This window comes from Pogona vitticeps, chromosome 1, assembly GCF_051106095.1.
Source record: "Pogona vitticeps strain Pit_001003342236 chromosome 1, PviZW2.1, whole genome shotgun sequence".
Lineage (NCBI taxonomy): Eukaryota > Metazoa > Chordata > Lepidosauria > Squamata > Agamidae > Pogona > Pogona vitticeps.
In genome coordinates, this window is record NC_135783.1 from 218,035,975 (window position 1) to 218,054,481 (window position 18,507).

An 18,507-nucleotide genomic window follows, 5' to 3' on the forward strand; every position below is an offset into this window, starting at 1 on the left:
TAATACTTTAATCACTTTAATAATATAACTGTCACACACACACTCTCACAGACTCTCACTATATAGCACAGTTCTTATCTCTCAGTATCTCCAAGCCCTAACCGTCCCTATCTCAAAGCCCTATCTGCCCCTCTCACACCATTCACTCCCCTTATATACAACAGCTCCACCCCTTAAGTCCCACCCTCCTTCACACCATTGGTAGATGACACACAGCTTCAGCAGTGATGGGCAGGTGATGTCATAGCTGTATGTAACAATACCTCCCCCCTTTAAAAGTTGTTTTGTGGGGGAAAGCTAAGGTGCTTTTCACCCAAAACAACTGGCAACAACAATAAAGCATTACATTTCTCCCCACATATCAACACTTATCATTAACATATTAAGCACACTCTTACATAACTATATTACTCAAAATATACTTACACATATTAAATCAATTGCATATATATATACAGAACAATATTACCATAACCACATATTTTCATAACCTATTAAACACATTTATTAATTTCAAGAGTCCAATTTTCTTCATCTGTCGTCGTCTGGTCGTCGAGATAAGGCGTCAGCAACACAGTTCATAGTCCCTTTGACCACCTTAACCTCGAAGTCATAGTCCTGTAAAATTAAAGCCCATCTCATTAGCTTGCTGTTTTGGGCCTTCATAGTCTTTAATCACATCAGAGGTGAGTGGTCTGTACAAAGAACGAAGTGTCTCTCCCAGATGTAAGGTTTTAATTTCTTGATCGCGTACATGATGGCTCAACATTCTTTTTCTATGGTCGACAGGTGTTTTTTGCCTTTTTGAAGTTTCTTGCTTAGGTAGGACACAGGATGCTGGTCTCCGTTGTCATCACACTGGCACAGTACGGCTCCTACCCCGGCGTTGGATGCATCGGTGTAAATGATGAACTCTCTATCGAATTCTGGAGCACGCAACACAGAGTGGTTGGTTAACGCCTCCTTCAACTTCCCGAATGCCTCCTCACAGTCACGGGACCATGGGATGCAGTCATCACTCCTTTTCCTCGTCAGCTCGGTCAACGGTGCTGCAAACTCGCTGAACCTGGGGATAAATTTTCTATAGTATCCCACTAAACCAAGAAAGGATCTAATCTTTTTCTTGGAATTGGGTCTAGGCCAATTACGTATTGCCTCTACCTTGGCTTCTAGGGGTTTGATAACACCTCCCCCTACCATATGACCCAAATATTTCATCTTGGGGCTACCCAGTTGACATTTACTTGCTTTTACGGTTAACCCCACTGCTTTTAAACGTTGCAGTACTAAATCTAGGTGACAAAGGTGATCCTGCCAGGTGTTGCTAAAGATCCCTATGTCGTCAATGTAGGCTACATTGCACTGAGCCCTTTCAGAGTTTTGTCCATCAGCCTTTGGAATGTAGCTGGGGAATTCCTAAGGCCAAAACTGAGGACACAAAACTCGAATAAGCCAAAAGGGCTACAAAAAGCGTTTTTTTCTTGATCTCTAGGGTCTATCTGCATTTGCCAAAACCCTTTAGTCAAGTCTAAACAGGAAATGTATCGACAACCTCCAATGGTCTCAATCAGGTTGTCAAGTCTGGGCATGGGGTAAGCATCTGGTTTGGTTACTAGGTTTAATTTTCTGTAATCCACACAGAATCTAATGCTTCCATCTGGTTTGTCCACCAGAACTATTGGAGCAGACCAAGGGCTAGACGATGGCACAATAATATTTTCTTTTAGCATCTTATCCAGCTCCTTGCGCACCTTGTCCACATAAGGTCTGGTTACTCTGTATGGGGTTAATGCCTGTGGGGGTGCATTTCCAGTATCTATTCTATGCATAACTCCCTTGGCTAAACCAGGCTTGTTTGAGAAGACCTGTTGATACTTAGTAACCAACATCTTTATTTCCCTCTGCTGTTCCAGGGTGAGTGCAGGGCTGATCTTCACCTCCCCTGGGTTGAACTTTATTTCACCCCTTCCTTCCCAGTATGGTAAATCATGTTCTTCTTTATCAGCTGCTTTCATTGCAAAAAGCACTTTCTGTTCCTCTCTATAATATGGCTTAATGGCGTTTACATGAACTACCCTCCTGCCTAGGTGTTCATCTCCTTCAATAATATAATTAAGATCACTCATTTTAGAAATGATCCTATAAGGTCCTGCCCAGTTCAATTGTAGTTTGTTCCCCTTGATGGGCCTCAACATCAGCACCTCATCTCCAGGGTTAAACTGTCGTTCCCTAGCCTTTTTGTCATACCAAACTTTTTGTTTGACTTTCTGGGCTTGCAGGTTTTCAGCAGCCAACTCTAAATTTCTTTTGAGGTTGTTCATTAACGTGTCTATGTATGAGACTACATTTTGAGGATCTTCTTCTACAATCTGTTCCCAATTTTGCTTAATCAGATCAAGTGGTCCTTTCACTTTTCTCCCGAATAGCAGTTCAAAAGGACTGAACCCAGTACTTTCTTGTGGGACTAATCTGTAGGCATATAGCAATAATTGCAATTTCTGGTCCCAGTTATTAGGGTTTTCTGCTAAATAGGCTCTAATCATCCTCATCAGGGTTCCATTAAATTTCTCCATTAACCCATTACTCTGCGGATGATATGGAGAAGTTTCTAAATGTTTAATACCACAGATCTGCCATAGTCTCTTCATAAGTTTAGAAGTAAACGATGGTCCTAAGTCAGTTATAATCTCTGAGGCAAAACCCATTCTACTCATATAGCTTAACAGTGCATCAGCCACTGTATGGGTCTCAATGTTATTTAAAGGAATCGCCTCAGGATATCTTGTGGCATGGTCAACAATAGTGAGAATAAATCTGTTCCCCCTTTTTGTGACCTTAGGCAACGGCCCTATAATGTCCACGCCAATGCATTTAAAAGGTGTAGAGATTACGGGTAATGGACACAGCTTCGCCTTAGTCCTGTCACAGTTATTACCCTGTCTCTGGCACACATCACATTTCTGACAGAAATTTTTAATTTGTTTTCCTATTTCTGGCCAATAGAAGTTTTGAGATATTCTCTGCTTGGTCTTATTTATCCCTAAATGTGCAGCAAATATATCAGAATGTTCCCTTTCTAAAATCATTTGGCGATATTTAGCAGGCACTACCAACTGGCTTCACATCTCATGTCCCCCTTTTGAAATGTTCATCAGTGTTTCTCTATACAGTAAACCCTGTTTAATAAGGAACCTTTCAGGGGATTCAGGGGATAATTCCAGGCTTGACACTTTCTCAAAACAACATTTTAAAGTGGGATCTGCTTGCTGTTCTTGTGAAAATATACTGCTTTGGGGTATTTCAAGTGAGACTGCCTCAGCTAGTTGTATATTTTCATTTTCTCCCTCATGAATGTCAGTATCTTTTTCAGCTGCCTCTGTTTGATCTGGTTGTGAACGTGTAAGAACTAACACTCTCTTAACATGCTCAGAGAGGTCTGTCCCAATAAGTACAGCTGAAGGCAGTTGCGAGGAAATTCCAACGCGCCAATTTCCTTGGCAGTCCTTATAACGAACTATTTATTTATTTATTTATTTATTTATTTTATTTATATCCCGCCTATCTGGTCGTGTGAGGACCACTCTAGGCGGCTAACACTTGGGCTACAGGCAAAACAATTAATTCTTCCCCTATTCCTTTAATAGTCATATTTTCATGTGGTAAAATGTAATCTTGTGGTATGATATCAGGGTGACACAGTGTAACCTGAGAGCACATGTCTCTTAATGCTAAATAGTTGTGGTCTAAAATTCCTATATTATCACCAGCTGCTTCAAATAATTGGGGATCAGTTCTTATAAGTAGACAATGTCTGATCTCAGCCACAGGAATATTATCTTCACTATTATCTGCTTCTGTTGAGAGCTCTGCTGGTGTTGCTATGGCAACCGACTCCTCCCTAGGGGGAGTTATCTGTCCCTTCTGAATACAGTAAACAGATTTAGTCTTGTTTAAATTCATTTTCTGAGATAAAATTTCTTTATTTTCTTTAGCTTTGTAACATTGCGAAGCAATATGGCCTTTTCCATGGCAAATGAAGCAAATTCTATCACTCCATGGACCCTTTTCAGCCCCTTTTCCTTTTCCCTCCAAATTCTGGCTTCTGGCTTGGCCCTGTTCTGAAGTCTTTCCCACAAAATGGCCGCCCACTTTCTGCTGGCTTTTAACTTGTCCCTTGGGATATCTATTGTAGTCCTCCCATATTTTCCTCATACTCTTTCCCTCAGAATACATAGGTTTTCTGATTTGTGAGATGAAATCTGCAATTTCTGCTGCCTGTTTCAAATCTAGAGGTTTCTTGTCTTTGACCAAATATTTAATTTCACCATGTAGAAGGGAATAAAACTGTTCCAATCCTATAATATTTTTAAATTGCTGAATTGTCTGTTCTTGCTCCTGCGCTAACCATTTATCCAAATATCACGTAAATTAGCACCTAGCTGTGAGTAAGACTCATCAGGCTTCTTGGTTAGTGTCCTGAACTTTTGCCTCAGATGTTCCGCATTGATGCCATACCTGGCAAACACCAACTTTTTAAATTCAGAATAGTCTTTAATCATTTCAATAGGCATTTCAGCATAAACCTCAGCGAGGCTTCCACTTATCTGAGATCTCAGAATAATCATTTTTTCTGACTCTCTGACTGAAAAATCAGCACACGCTCTTTCAAAAAGAGTTAAAAATGCTTCTGGACAGTCTCCTTGTTTGAAAGTAGGGAATTTCTTTAGATCTGCTTTTGACAACTGCCCTTCTTCAGAGTTGGAATTTCTATTATTGTTATTGTTCTGGTTCATTAATTCCATTCTCCTGATCTCAAAAGCCATCCTCTCTTTCTCTACCTCAAGTTCTCTCTGTCTCATTCTTTCTTCCTTTTCCATTTTTTCTAATTCTAGCTGTCTCATTCTTTCCTCCCTCTCAGCTTCTTTTTCTAATTCTGTATTCATGTGCTTGCGCTAACTCCAATTTTCTGATGTCAGTTAAATCTTCTCTAGAGGACCTTTCCTCCTGAGCTGAGGAAAATCTTTCCTCTCCCCCACTAATCTCTTCATCTGAACTAGCTGCCATTTCAGATGGTCTTGGTTCAGCTTTTCTACTTCGGGTTAAGGGCATTTTATTTCACCAAAGGCTCCTGCTTCACTTTCAAGCCTTGGTTTAAAAGTCACTTTTTTCCTGTGCTATTGGTCTGTGATATAAAGTTACAGCCTTCTCCAGCACTGTTAGCTAGCAACTGTAACTAGGCTTTTGCCCCTTAAGCTGGGCCCCTTGCCAAACAAAGTTCACTTTATTATTCTGCATCTGGCACAAATTTTAAATTCACACAGCTCTACCTTGACCTAGGTTTAGCTGTTTAAATGGAGATCCCTCAGCTTTGCTGCCCTTGGCCTTTACTCTGTCCCCTCAGAGTTCCCCTAAACTCAGGACACGCTGGCCAAACCACCACAGCCTTTGCTTTGGGCCACTCTCCACACACACAAAATGGACTCCACAGAGCTTCCCTTTCTCAGTTTTCACTCTGAAGTTTCAGCGCCCCTCTACTAGACTTTGCTCCCCTTGAGCCAAGCCCTAGAAGGTGACCCATGCTCTCCACTTCAAATAACCCTAACTGAAGACCCCTTGCTCTGGGCACGATCCTGCCAAGGCTTTACTGGACTACTCGCATCCCGCCGCTGGACAACAATTTTATTGTAACAGCCTCCTTATACCTCACAAAGGGGCCATTACGTCACACTCAATCACTCTTCGTTTCCACTGCCACCAACCATTCCCTCAAATGAAGCTTCAGGCCAAAGTATGATTTAAAAATAAAAATAAGGTTTATTGTATACAAACAAAAGGAATGGTAAATCACTTGTAGATAAATAATACTTTAATCACTTTAATAATATAACTGTCACACACACACACTCTCACAGACTCTCACTATATAGCACAGTTATCTCTCAGTATCTCCAAGCATTATTAATCATCCCTATCTCAAAGCCCTATCTGCCCCTCTCACACCATTCACTCCCCTTATATACAACAACTCCACCCCTTAAGTCCCACCCTCTGTCACGCCATTGGTAGATGACACACAGCTTCAGCAGTGATGGGCAGGTGATGTCATAGCTGTATGTAACAGGGCCTTTGTTTGTTTTGGTAGTGTGAAGGAGCTCAAGGCAGTGTGCCGTCCTCTGCTGGGAAAGAAGATGTAGAGGAAGGAGGATGTGTGGAAGGGGTATTAGTAGAGTTGGATCAAACTGATATAGTGACTGAAAAAGCTGCGGAGGTGTGTCTTGTAGAGGAAGGAGGGGAGGAGTTGCATTTGATTATGTGGGAGGACATAAAAGAGGGAAAAAGCGCGCGCGATTTTAGAACCTGGACTGATCTTAACCCGGACAGACCTAGGCACAGGGCTGCTTTTGCTTAATCAGATCAAGCGCGCCCATACGACAAATGAAGAGAAGTTTGGGCGAGAAGTTTGGGCCGGCTCCCTATTAGGGGATCAGGACGTTCCTCCAATTGTTCGTTCTAAGAGATATAACCTGTTACCGGATCATATGTTGCAAGATCCTTTTGATTCTCGCGAGTTGGGAACTGTTTGTAATAAAAATAATGTTAATGAAAATTCAGACGAGCCTCCTTGTCTTTTTCCCGCCTTCACCACCAGCGCCTCCCCCCCCCCCCGCTGGAGAAGGACTTTCTTACAGGTAGTAAAGAAGCCTCAAAGCAATGTTTTTTTGGTTTGGTTTTGGCTTTCTTATAACAGAATATGCATATGCTAAACAAAGTCAACATAGGCCCTGACAGATGTTATTTGCATGAACATCTCTTACTAGATTAAGTGGAAGTAGGGCTACACTGCCAGTCCCATTCATGATATTATATTTGTATTTCTCATTCCATGAAAGGAGCCCCTGACACTGAGTAAAGGCCTGATTAAGCAGCCAAATGAGTTTGGGGAGACTCTTATGTGATATATAGGACTGTTGACCATGTGGAGGAATTACTATAAGAACATCCTGTATTCCTTTCATACCTTAAGGATCCTGGTTGTTTCCCCCTGTCTTCCTCTCAACTTCCCTCCCTCAGGAGGGGGTGTGAATTTGAGAAGGGGGTGGGATTGACTCAGGAATCTCAATGAGTTAGGTTGGATACTCCACTGGGTTGGATTACACCTGTTGGCTGAGTGGTCCCCTTTCCTGCTCTAAAGTAGAAATATTCAAGTTGTGTGTTGACAAATGAAAATGTTAAATAGCTAAGTAGCATTTCTATCCCTGTGTTAGAAATCCTGTGCACAAGGAAGTTGGCTCCCTTCAGACTTAGCCAATTCCATATTGGCTTGGGAAAGCTGGAGACATGTGCAAGGCCATCAGCAGGCTAGAAAGACCACCACAGATTTCTTCAAGTTACCATCATGTGTACAGAAATGAACACAAAGGATGTATGTATGCATGCATGCATGCATGAATGGATTTAGATTTCTTGGACTACATATCCCACAGTTATCCATTCTGGAAATTCTACCTGACAGACACCTTACACCTTACCTAAATGTGGTACACTTGGGAGAAAGGCCTCAACTGGAAGCTTTCAGGCTTACCTAGGCGTGGCTCCATCTTGCTTCCTGTTCAGAAAGAAATATCTAAACTGTACTAGGGCAGGAATAGGAAGCCTGGGCAGAGCTAGGAGCAGCTAAGCTTAAAAATCCTCCAATTGAGGCTTTTTGCCCAGGTAAGCCACACTCTGGTGTCTGTGAGGTAGAACTTGCAGAATGAAGAACTGTGGGGCTTGCACTTCAAGAAATCTAAAAATCCCATCTGTAATGAACACCTAAAACTGTTTTCATTTATACACTTGTGTGAAAATGAGCTATGAACACTGCGCCGTCAAGCTGATTAGGGCTTGTTCTTTGTGTGAGATGATTGAGAATGGACTTAGAGGACAAGAAATGGGTAGTTCAGAAACAACATTTGAGTGATGCTTAAAGTATATCTATGCAAATGTGAACACATGAAGTTATATTGCATCAGTCTACTGATGCATTTATTCCAGTATTGGCAACACTTACTGGTAGCAGATTTCCATTTTCAAGCTGAGGCCTCTCTTAACCTTACCTGGAGATACTAGAGATATAATCTCAGGCTTTCTACATGGCAGGCGTATGCCCTTTATATGCTATGACTCCATGCTCTGTCAATGAGTCAATTCCTTTCCCTTAACTACATATATCTGTTGATATCCAGATATAATGAGATTTTCAGTAGGAACTGAACACCAGCAGAGTTCATTTTGAATAACTAGAAACAACCTAGTTCCCAATCAAGAATCAACTCCATTGTATTAACAATAACTGAGCTACCAGGTGTTTTGCTAGGAAGGAGGAAACAAATAAAAGAAGGAAAAGACAAAGAAAATGCAATAATCACTCATACAGATATTTATAAATTTCTTAAATTCATACTATGCAAATGATGAAAACACCAAATGATATATAAATTGAATCCTAAAAAATTACCTTGCCTTAATCAGTGGCTAGATCCATCAAGAGAAAGGATGAGGAATGAGGGGAAAGTATTGTAATAGTATTACTACTACTAGACAGCTAGTATGATGTAGTGGACTAGGACATAGGAGATGTATTAGGATTTAGCTCAAATTCCCACTTAGCTGTGGAAACTGAGAGGTGATCATGACAGAATACTCCTTGAACGTATCACATAGCTTATAAAAATTGCTCAGTGATTTATGTGTCTGGCTGTGGAGGCAGAGGTTCAGAGCCTGATTTCTCGCTGTGCCTCTTTGATAGGGGCTGGACTTGATGATCCAGAGGATCTCTTCCAGTTCTGAGATTACCTACCTACCTACCTACCTACCTACCTACCTACCTACCTACCTACCTACCTACCTACCTACCTACCTACCTACCTACCTACCTACCTACCTACCTACCTACCTACCTACCTACCTACCTACCTACCTACCTACCGGCTCAACTTATTTCCTGATATCTGATTATTCATCATTAATATTATTTTTAAACCCCTTCTTTGTATTTAACAATTATAACAATCACTCTATCCAATGGCCCCAATCCACGGACGCAAAAATAAAAAGTTAAAAATTCCGATCACATGGGCGCGTGGCCGCCTCCTCGCTTGGGCTGATGCCCAGTCGAATCAATTAAAGTTTAAAAAAGTCCTACTGAATTGATTCAGGAACTAAAGCAGCTTAAAATAATCAAAGAACAAGGTCAATCAAACTATGGGAGGGAGCCAATGCTACCCTCCCAATCCCGAATTCGCAATGCAAAGACTGTCAATCAGAAAAGCAGCTCGAGTAATGTCGAGAAGCTGTACTCTATCCTGCACCATGCTAGCAAAGGAAGAGGAAGATGAGAGGGGGGAACAGCCCTTAAATAATGTTCCTCCCTGGCCCACTGGATTGCTCACGCAAGACTACAAGGTCTTGCTGCTTCCAGAGAAGCAGGCAAAGACAAGCCACGCTGCTGAAGCACACTCAGCCGCGGCTCAACCATTTTTGAAGCAAACATATTTCCATTAATGTAAACAAACGGGACACACCATACTGTTCTTGTTCTTTTTACAGTTTGCCTTCCATCCCAAAGGGCAACAGTAGGATTTGCAAGTTGTTAACTTTGTCTGGATCATGACCAATACTATATAATGCACAGGGAGTATTAAGCATATGTTTTATATCGTTTAATAATGTTTTATGAAAACTAGGGTGTGTTTATTTTTTGGTTAAAATATTGTTATTATTACCAGCATTTGTTAAAATGTGCTTGCGTCTCTTTCAAAAGCACAGAAATATAGCTATTTCATAAGCACATACATCATTTTTCTTCTTCATACTCTCTTCCTTACATTATATCTCTCAGAAATTCCAACAGGAGCCAAAGGTTGTTTTTCAAGTATTAATCTGCCCCTGTTTAAAATCATCCTGACTTTGTTTAGCTGCAGGGTCTCTCCAGCTTGTTGATTTTTTACTGTCCTGGGACTTAGATCGGTTATATAAACTGAACCAATCTCTGTTTGAATTTGGAAGACAGATCCTTTCATTCTGTTTGCAGCCAAATAACAATGCAAACATGTCACAAATATTGCACTAGACACAGTGTGCGGTCATTGTAAAAACACATTTGCCAAACCGATGGTGGGTCATCTCCTTAAAAGCTATTCAAAACATTTCGTTGTTATGTGTATGTATTGGAGAACAAAAATAAGCTTTTCTTATTTACATAGGGATGATGGCCAGTTACGATGTCTTCTCATTTATTAGTTGTTTAGTTAATCAGAAAGCTGTAATATAGCGGCTGCTTTCATAGACTTTCATACCAGTGAAGGGTGGAAAAGGCACAAAGAACCTAATGGCAAACCTCAACAGTGCAAATGAAGGAAGGGAGAGAAAAAGCTTCTACGTCAAGCCCCAAAGTGTTTACAGCATTAGGACAACCCAATGGCTCCTAGAGATTTCAACATAAACTTTCAGGAAAATATGCATTGAGGCTCAGCCTTTTGTAAAACAAATGTCAATGAAAACCAACTTTTGAGGCAAGAGTGATATTTCATCACAATGTACAAATGAAACAAATCTTGACCCCTACCTGGAGCACATCATGAAGGAAAAATATGCTTAGCAAATGGATTTGTTCTTTAAGTCTTGCTTCCACCTCTGCATGATAATAGAGATGAGCAGAGACAACCAACTATTCAAGTGGCAAATGAAGGGCCATCTCATAAGGTTCCAAATGCTTGTAAAATATTCAAATAGGTCACTTTGAAAAACGGAAAGAAAGAATATCAAATAAAATATCTGGAAGAAAACCTTGTCATTTGCTAGGTGGAGACTGTGTTTATTCTTAAGATGGAGTGTCTTTGGATTTTTATCACTAATTAAAGTTGTGAAGGGGGGTGTCTTGCCTAGGCGGTCACGTTTCTTAACAGAGGTCAATGTCTATTTTACTTTTACTAAGAATAACATTTTATTCTTTTCTATATTTTGGATTGAAGCTTATTATGCTTCATAATACAGGAAATTATTCTACACGTGGATTTGGAGGTCCATGAAAGAGAGGTAGCCTTCATGATCCTGGTGAACTGGGTAATTAATTTCTGACACTTTTTCAAATTCTTATTTTATTAGTTTTTTTATGTGTATTCTGCTTCTTCAACGTGGTTCTCCATGAATACACACTAGTGGGTTTAGACAGCGCCTGCGCTGGCCTCTCGGAATTTTCTAGAGCTGTAAGAGAAAAGTAACAATGTTTTAGGCTACCCCTTATCGCGCATGTCTTAGCCCGCCAACGGCTCAGTTCCATTTTTCCGCCAGTGAGTTGGGACCTCTCGTTAGAGCTTTGCCTCTTAGTTCGTTCTAGCGAACTATTTTGCTTCTATTTTCTGGCTACCCTGACTTCGGACCGTTTATTGACAACGTTTTTGCCTCTGGTGATTTTGGTTCAGTGAACTCTGTCTTCATCCGGCGTTAATTACCTCAAAAGGCTTCCCGCTGAGGCCTAATAGGCCTTTACGGGCCCCCTGCGGAGGCGCCACGCGCCTACAGGAATCTTTCAATTTTCCCTCATTGGACTTCCTTTTTTGGCTCCGGTCGACGCGGCTCTGATCTCAGTTGTTCGGACCCTCCGCTACGGTTGGTTTTTTCCCTTTCCTCTTGGTCTATGCCTCCTAAAGAAAAGCCATCCCCCAGGAGAGGACCCTTTCGCCTCTGCACCGCGTGCTCCAGAAAACTTCCCTTCCAGGACGGACATTCCCTCTGTTTGTACTGCCTGGGGGAATCGCACGCGGTGTCCCATTGCAGGCATTGCAAGCAATTCACAAAGGTCACACTCAAGGCGCGCCAGCAGCGCCTGAAGTATTTTTTGTGGAAACAGACTTTGTCCGCTTCCCAACCTTCTCAAATGGAGGCTATACCCTCTACCTCCTCCGTGCGCTCCGAAGTGAAAGTAGTTTCGGCGCCGGAACCATCTAAGGGAAAGGGACCTAAGCAGTCTTCGAGAGACAAGTCTAAGAAAAGGAAGACTCCGTCAGCACTTACCTCCGCATCGGTTTCCCTCTTTTCATCGACCGAGTCCTCGGCTCCACCGGTGTCGGAACATCTGAAAAAGAAAAAGGTGTCGACAAAGTCATCATCGAGGGCTAAGGAGCTCACCCTCGTTGTCCCATCTATCTCGACTTCAGTGCCCTCTCCTTTACTCGAGGATTCGTCTAGAGACCGAGAATCGGTGTCGGACTTGGCTCCTTCTTTGCCCCCTCATCAAGAGCCGCCGTCCGTTGTCGAGAAGTCACCGACGACGAGCCACTTAGAGAAAATAGTGGCTGATCTGCCAGGCGTCCCTCGCAGCCCCATTCTAACCGGGCTAGGGACTGGATCGCGATCCTCGACACCGGGATCCCCAGGCTCCAAGTCTCCACCTACACCAGTGAGACCTGCTAAGCCTGTTCCGGCCCCCTCTCCTCGGCTCCCAACATCCGAGTTAGAGGAGGAGCCTGTGCCTAAGAAGCCCCGGCGCCACCGCAAACATAAACGCGGTTCTGGCGCCGATAGGCATAAGAGACATCGACGCCGAGACTACTCTTCCTCTGACTCTGAGGATAGCAGGGATAGAAAACGGTCCCGGCATCGTCGTCGTCGTCGTCGCGACGATTCCACTGAGTCCTCGTCATCGACCTCCCGCGACCGACGTCGACGTCGAAAGAGGTCCCGATATACCTCTTCCTCCTCGTCGTCGATCTCACCCCCTAGGAAGGGTCGACATGGCAAGCGCCCTATCGTAGACGAACCTGCTCCCTCGGCACCGGTTAAGCCAACTGACCCTCCAGGTCGACCAACACCACCTCCTCCTCCGGTGCGTCCGGTGCCCGAACCTGTACCTCAGGCACCTCGGCCTCGTAAGACTTCTAAGGCTAAGGATACGGACTCTCGTCCTAGCATCCTCCAGTCCTCTGATGAGGAAAGCCAGGACCCTCATTCCTCTTCTGAACATGAGGACGGGAATACTTCTGAGGCTTCTCTGGACTTACCACCTCCAGGAGAACCCCTAGGCTCAGACGCGGCTGACATCCACCCCTCCTCCCCGTCTGAGGACTTTTCATCTTACCCTCAGATGGTCTCTAGGATGGCTGCAGCGCTTAAACTGGACGTGGAAAAATCTCCCTCGCGCGCAGACGACCTAATTTTTGGGGATATCCACCTTGCAAGGTCTCGCCCTGTCAGTCTCTCTTACGTTCCTGAACTGATGGACCTTCTCAAAGAATATTGGCAGCACCCTGCTGACCCTCCCAATATGTCCAGGCGTACTGAGAACATGTATCGTGTACATGGAGATGATACCGCGTTCTTGTTGAAGCATCCAGCTCCCAATTCTTTGGTAGTGGAGTCCAGTGTTTCACGGTTACCAGCCAAAGGCCACCCAACTCCAACCACTAAGGAGGGCAAGGACTTGGAGGTTTTGGGCAGACGGCTTTATTCTATGACTACTTTTGCACTCAGAGCTCTCAATTACCTGGTAGCTATGGGTGCATACCAGAAACAACTATGGGAACGAGTCTTGCCAGCCCTGCAAGTAGCTCCGGAAGACATCAGGCAGACTTGTCTCAATGCCCATGCGGAGGCCTTGACCGTTTCCAAGCACCAACGCTTGGCCTCCCGTCACGTCGCTGATGCCAACGCGAGGAATTTGGCATCCATAATCACCCTAAGAAGGCACGCCTGGCTTCGTTCTGCCAACATCATGGAAGACATCAAAGCTAGGATTAAAAATCTACCTTTTGATGCGACAGGCCTCTTTAATGGTTCCACTGATGAGAATCTTGAGAACTTACACAAGAGCAAAAAGACGGCAAAATCCTATGCAGTGCAGCAGCACCCTAGACCCTCCAAATCGCAGTGGAGGCCTAGACCCCAGCAACAATCCTATCAACAACAGACCTATCAACAATCCGGTCCTTCCACTTACCAATCGTTCCGATCTCAAGCTGCTCCACGCTCCTCACAGGCCTCTTCATCGGCTTCCAGCTTCAAGCCTCAGGCATACAAAAGGCAGTCCTTCAAACCTGGGGGAAAAAGGTCAAAACAATATCTTTGACTTTCATCATCCCATCCGGTCCATCACGTCACACACAAGACTTTCTCCTTACCTTTTGAACTGGAACAAGATTACCCAAGACACCTGGGTCTTAAACATTATAAGCTCCGGCTACCGCCTGGAGTTTATAGAATTACCTCCTCTAGGCTGGATCAAGCCTACCTCGTTCGATCCCATCCTAGAGGACGAGATTCTCACCCTTCTGGAGAAACAGGCCATCCAGATAGTACCTCAACGGGACATCCTGAACGGGTTTTACTCCCGGTATTTCACGGTTCCGAAGAAGGACGGCGGTCTCCGTCCCATACTAGATCTGAGGGACCTCAATTCTTACCTCAGGCCTCGTCGCTTCAGGATGGTCACTTTGGAGGGAATCCTTCACCTGTTGAAGAAAGGAGACTGGTTTGTGGTGGTGGACCTCAAGGATGCCTACTTTCATGTGACGATACACCGAAAATTCAGAAAGTATCTCCGTCTCATGTTCAAGGATACGGTATACCAGTTCGTGGCTCTTCCTTTCGGTCTAGCCTCGGCACCGAGGACCTTTACCAAATGTATGGCCCCGGTGGCGGCTTACCTGCGCTTGCAGGGCATCCAAATTTACCCGTACATCGACGATTGGCTCATCGTTTCCAAATCCAAACCAAAGGCATATCGGGATACTCAATTCGTCCTCAACACTCTTCAAGCCCTGGGACTATCCATCAATCTGGACAAGTCTCATCTAGAGCCATCCCAAACGATGGACTACATAGGGGCACATCTCGATGCAGTAAAAGGTCGCATGTTCCTTCCTCTAGAACGCGTTCACAAGATCAAAAGAGCGGTTCGCAGGTTCAAACCACGACGCACGGTGTCGGCCAGGCTGGCTCAACATCTGCTTGGCCTCATGGCATCGACAACAGCCACCCTGTCTCATGCACGGTTAAAGATGCGCTCCCTACAGATTTGGCTCCTCACCCTGTTCGACCCAGAGACAGACAGCCAAACAAAGCGCCTCAGAGTCACACCAGAACTGGCAAGTCAACTACAGTGGTGGACGTTCCTTCCCCATCTCTTGGTCGGCAGGCCGTTCAGACCCATTCTACTTACCAGACAGGTCACCACAGATGCCAGTCCGACGGGTTGGGGAGCCCACTGCGAGGGTCATCGGATCAATGCCCTCTGGACCCCAGAGGAATCAACGCTGCACATCAACCATTTGGAGATGTTGGCGGTCATAAAAGCCCTCAGGGCCTTTCTTCCCCTGGTGAGGGGCAGGGCCATACAACTAGTCACGGACAACACCACCACGATGTTCTACGTGAACAAGCAGGGAGGCACAAGATCAAAGTCCCTTCTGTTCCTCACTATCCAGCTGTGGGAGTGGTGCTACCAGCAACACATCTTTCCGGTAGCCATCCACATTGCTACAACGGACAATCAGCTGGCGGACGACTTGAGTCGCCGCTCTGCTCAGACCCACGAGTGGGAATTGGATCGGCGGGTATTCCTCCAACTTTGTCGGATGTGGGGTCACCCTCAAGTAGATGTGTTTGCTACTCCCAACAACAAGAAGTGTCTGCATTACGCTTCTCGAGCCGGGAAGGGAAAGGACTCCCTCGGGGATGCTTTTATGATCCCTTGGGACGTGGGACTGATCTACCTGTTCCCTCCGCTACCTCTTCTGCAGAGAACTATCATCAGAGCTTTGCGGATGAAAGCGGAGGCAATCCTGATCGCCCCTTGGTGGCCACGTCGACCGTGGTTCTCCACACTGTTTCAGGGTGCAGTGGACTACATGACATTACCATTGCATCCACATCTTCTCACTCTGGACGACGGGAAGATTCTACATCCCGACCTGGAAACCCTCCATTTGACAGCGTGGAGGATTTCCCATCACTAATTGAAGTCATTGATAAGGCTCGTAAACCAGCAACAAAGTTGCTTTATCAATATAAATGGAGGAATTTCCTAAAGTTTGCCAGGGAACGTAACTTACAGTCATCCCCAGTATCCCTGTCTACCCTCCTGCTCTACCTCAAACATCTTTTTGACTTTGGACTGTCCAAATCTACCCTGAAGGTTTACACAGCGGCTATTGTGGCCTTTCAACCTCAGGGTTCTGAGTCATCTCGCTGGTTTTCACACCCAACGCTTAAGGCTTTCCTCAAGGGTTTGAGCAACATGAGGCCCCCGTTGAAGAAACCAGTGCCACAATGGTCTTTGCAGACTGTTTTACATAGCCTCACCAGACCCCCATTTGAGCCTATGGCCTCTTGTGACCTTAAGTTCCTGTCTTTCAAGACTTTGTTCCTAGTAGCCATCACTTCGGCTAGGAGGGCTAGTGAACTTGCAGCCTTGCGTGCGGACTCTCCCTATCTTCAGTTTTACAAGGATAAAGTGGTTTTGCATCCTGATGTTTCCTTTCTCCCTAAGGTGGTTTCTGAGTTCCACGTTAACCAACCTTTGGTTTTACCAACGTTGTTTCCTGAAGCAGTGACAGATGTTGAGCGCATGCTTCATTCTTTGGACGTTCGAAGGGCACTTGCCTATTATGTCTCAAGGACTAAAGACTTTAGGAAGTCCCCTCGGTTGTTTCTTTGCTTCTATGGTCAGCAGAAGGGTTCAGCTGCTTCGTCGTCCTCTCTTTCTAGATGGTTGGTCTCCACTATTTCGTTGGCCTATGAACTACTACACAGACCTATTCCTGAGGGTCTTAAAGCCCATTCAACTAGGGCTGTGGCCACGTCTACAGCTTTGCTGCGAGGAGTCGATGTTCAAGAAATTTGCAGATCGGCTACCTGGTCTAATGTGTCCACATTTGTCACCCATTACAAGTTGGACCTTCGGGCCAAGAATGAGACCAAGTTTGGAAGGGCTGTCCTTACGTCATTGCTACAATGACGGCCCACCATCCAGTAAGTTTGCTTGCTAATCACCCACTAGTGTGGATTCATGGAGAACCACGTTGAAGAAGGACAGGTTACTTACCTGTAAACATGGTTCTTCAAGTGGATTCTCCATGAATACACACGTCCCGCCCGGCCTCCCCACATGTCCGTCATTGGAATCGAGTCCCAACTCTTCTTTGTGGCGGGCATATGGAACTGAGCCGTTGGCGGGCTAAGACATGCGCGATAAGGGGTAGCCTAAAACATTGTTACTTTTCTCTTACAGCTCTAGAAAATTCCGAGAGGCCAGCGCAGGCGCTGTCTAAACCCACTAGTGTGTATTCATGGAGAATCCACTTGAAGAACCATGTTTACAGGTAAGTAACCTGTCCTTTTCTTCTAGAATTGGGACCCAAGGCAGATTACAAAACAATTTCAAACAACAGAAGATGAAATTACAACAACATCATAAACATTAAAATAGAATGAAATTCAATTACATTGTAAAACACAATTAAAATTAATACACTTTAAAATCGCTCAATTAAAAATACTAAGAGCAATTTGCATCAAAACAACAGAACCTGCACATCCATTCAAGGGAGGCAATTAATTTCTGAAGACCTGCCTAAATAAAGACTTCTCCCACATTTTCTCCCATATTTCTAAGAATGTCATTATTGTGGTTCATTAGGGAGCCTTTGAAAATTCCCAGTGCCCATGATCTATAAATGACTAATAAACCCTTTATATTGTAAGATCATATTTTGTGTTAAGAATGATTCTTCCAAGCTGACAATGTAAGTGTTAGGTGTAGAAACAGGAAGCTTATTTGTTACATTCTCTGTTGTTGTCAATTTAGGCTGCAGGGAAATGTGAAGCCCCACAATATACCTGACCCCCTGCACTAGAGTGAGACAAAGAGTGCTTTCAATTCATACAAAATGTCTTGGAAACAGTCTATGCAAAACTAGCCTATTTTCCCTTTGAGAGACAAAGTACACACAGATAGAAAGCAAGCATTAGGGCAGTGGTTCTCAGCCTTGGGTAATCCAGGTGTTCTTGGATTGCAACTCCCAGAAACCCCAGTTGATCTAGCTGGTTGTGAAAACCTCTGGGAAATGCATTCCAAGAACACTTGGGTTACCCAAGGTAGAGAACCACAGCATTAGGAAATATTCAAAGACCCCACACAATGCTTCTGACTTTAACATTTATTAAACGAAGCAGCAGCTTTCACGGATTTCTGTAGCTTGTATAAGTTTACGCATCTCATACAAGTTATGCACTATATAAAGCCCATGAATTGAGAGCATCAGAAAAAACCTTGTCTTCTCACATGCTGAGGGACGTGGTGGCACTGCGGGCTAAACCGCAGAAGCCTGTGCTGCAGGGTCAGAAGACCAAGCAGTCGTAAGATCGAATCCACGCGACGGAGTGAGCGCCCGTCGCTTGTCCCAGCTCCCACCAACCTAGCGGTTCGAAAGCATGCAAGTGCAAGTAGATAAATAGGGACCACCTGGGTGG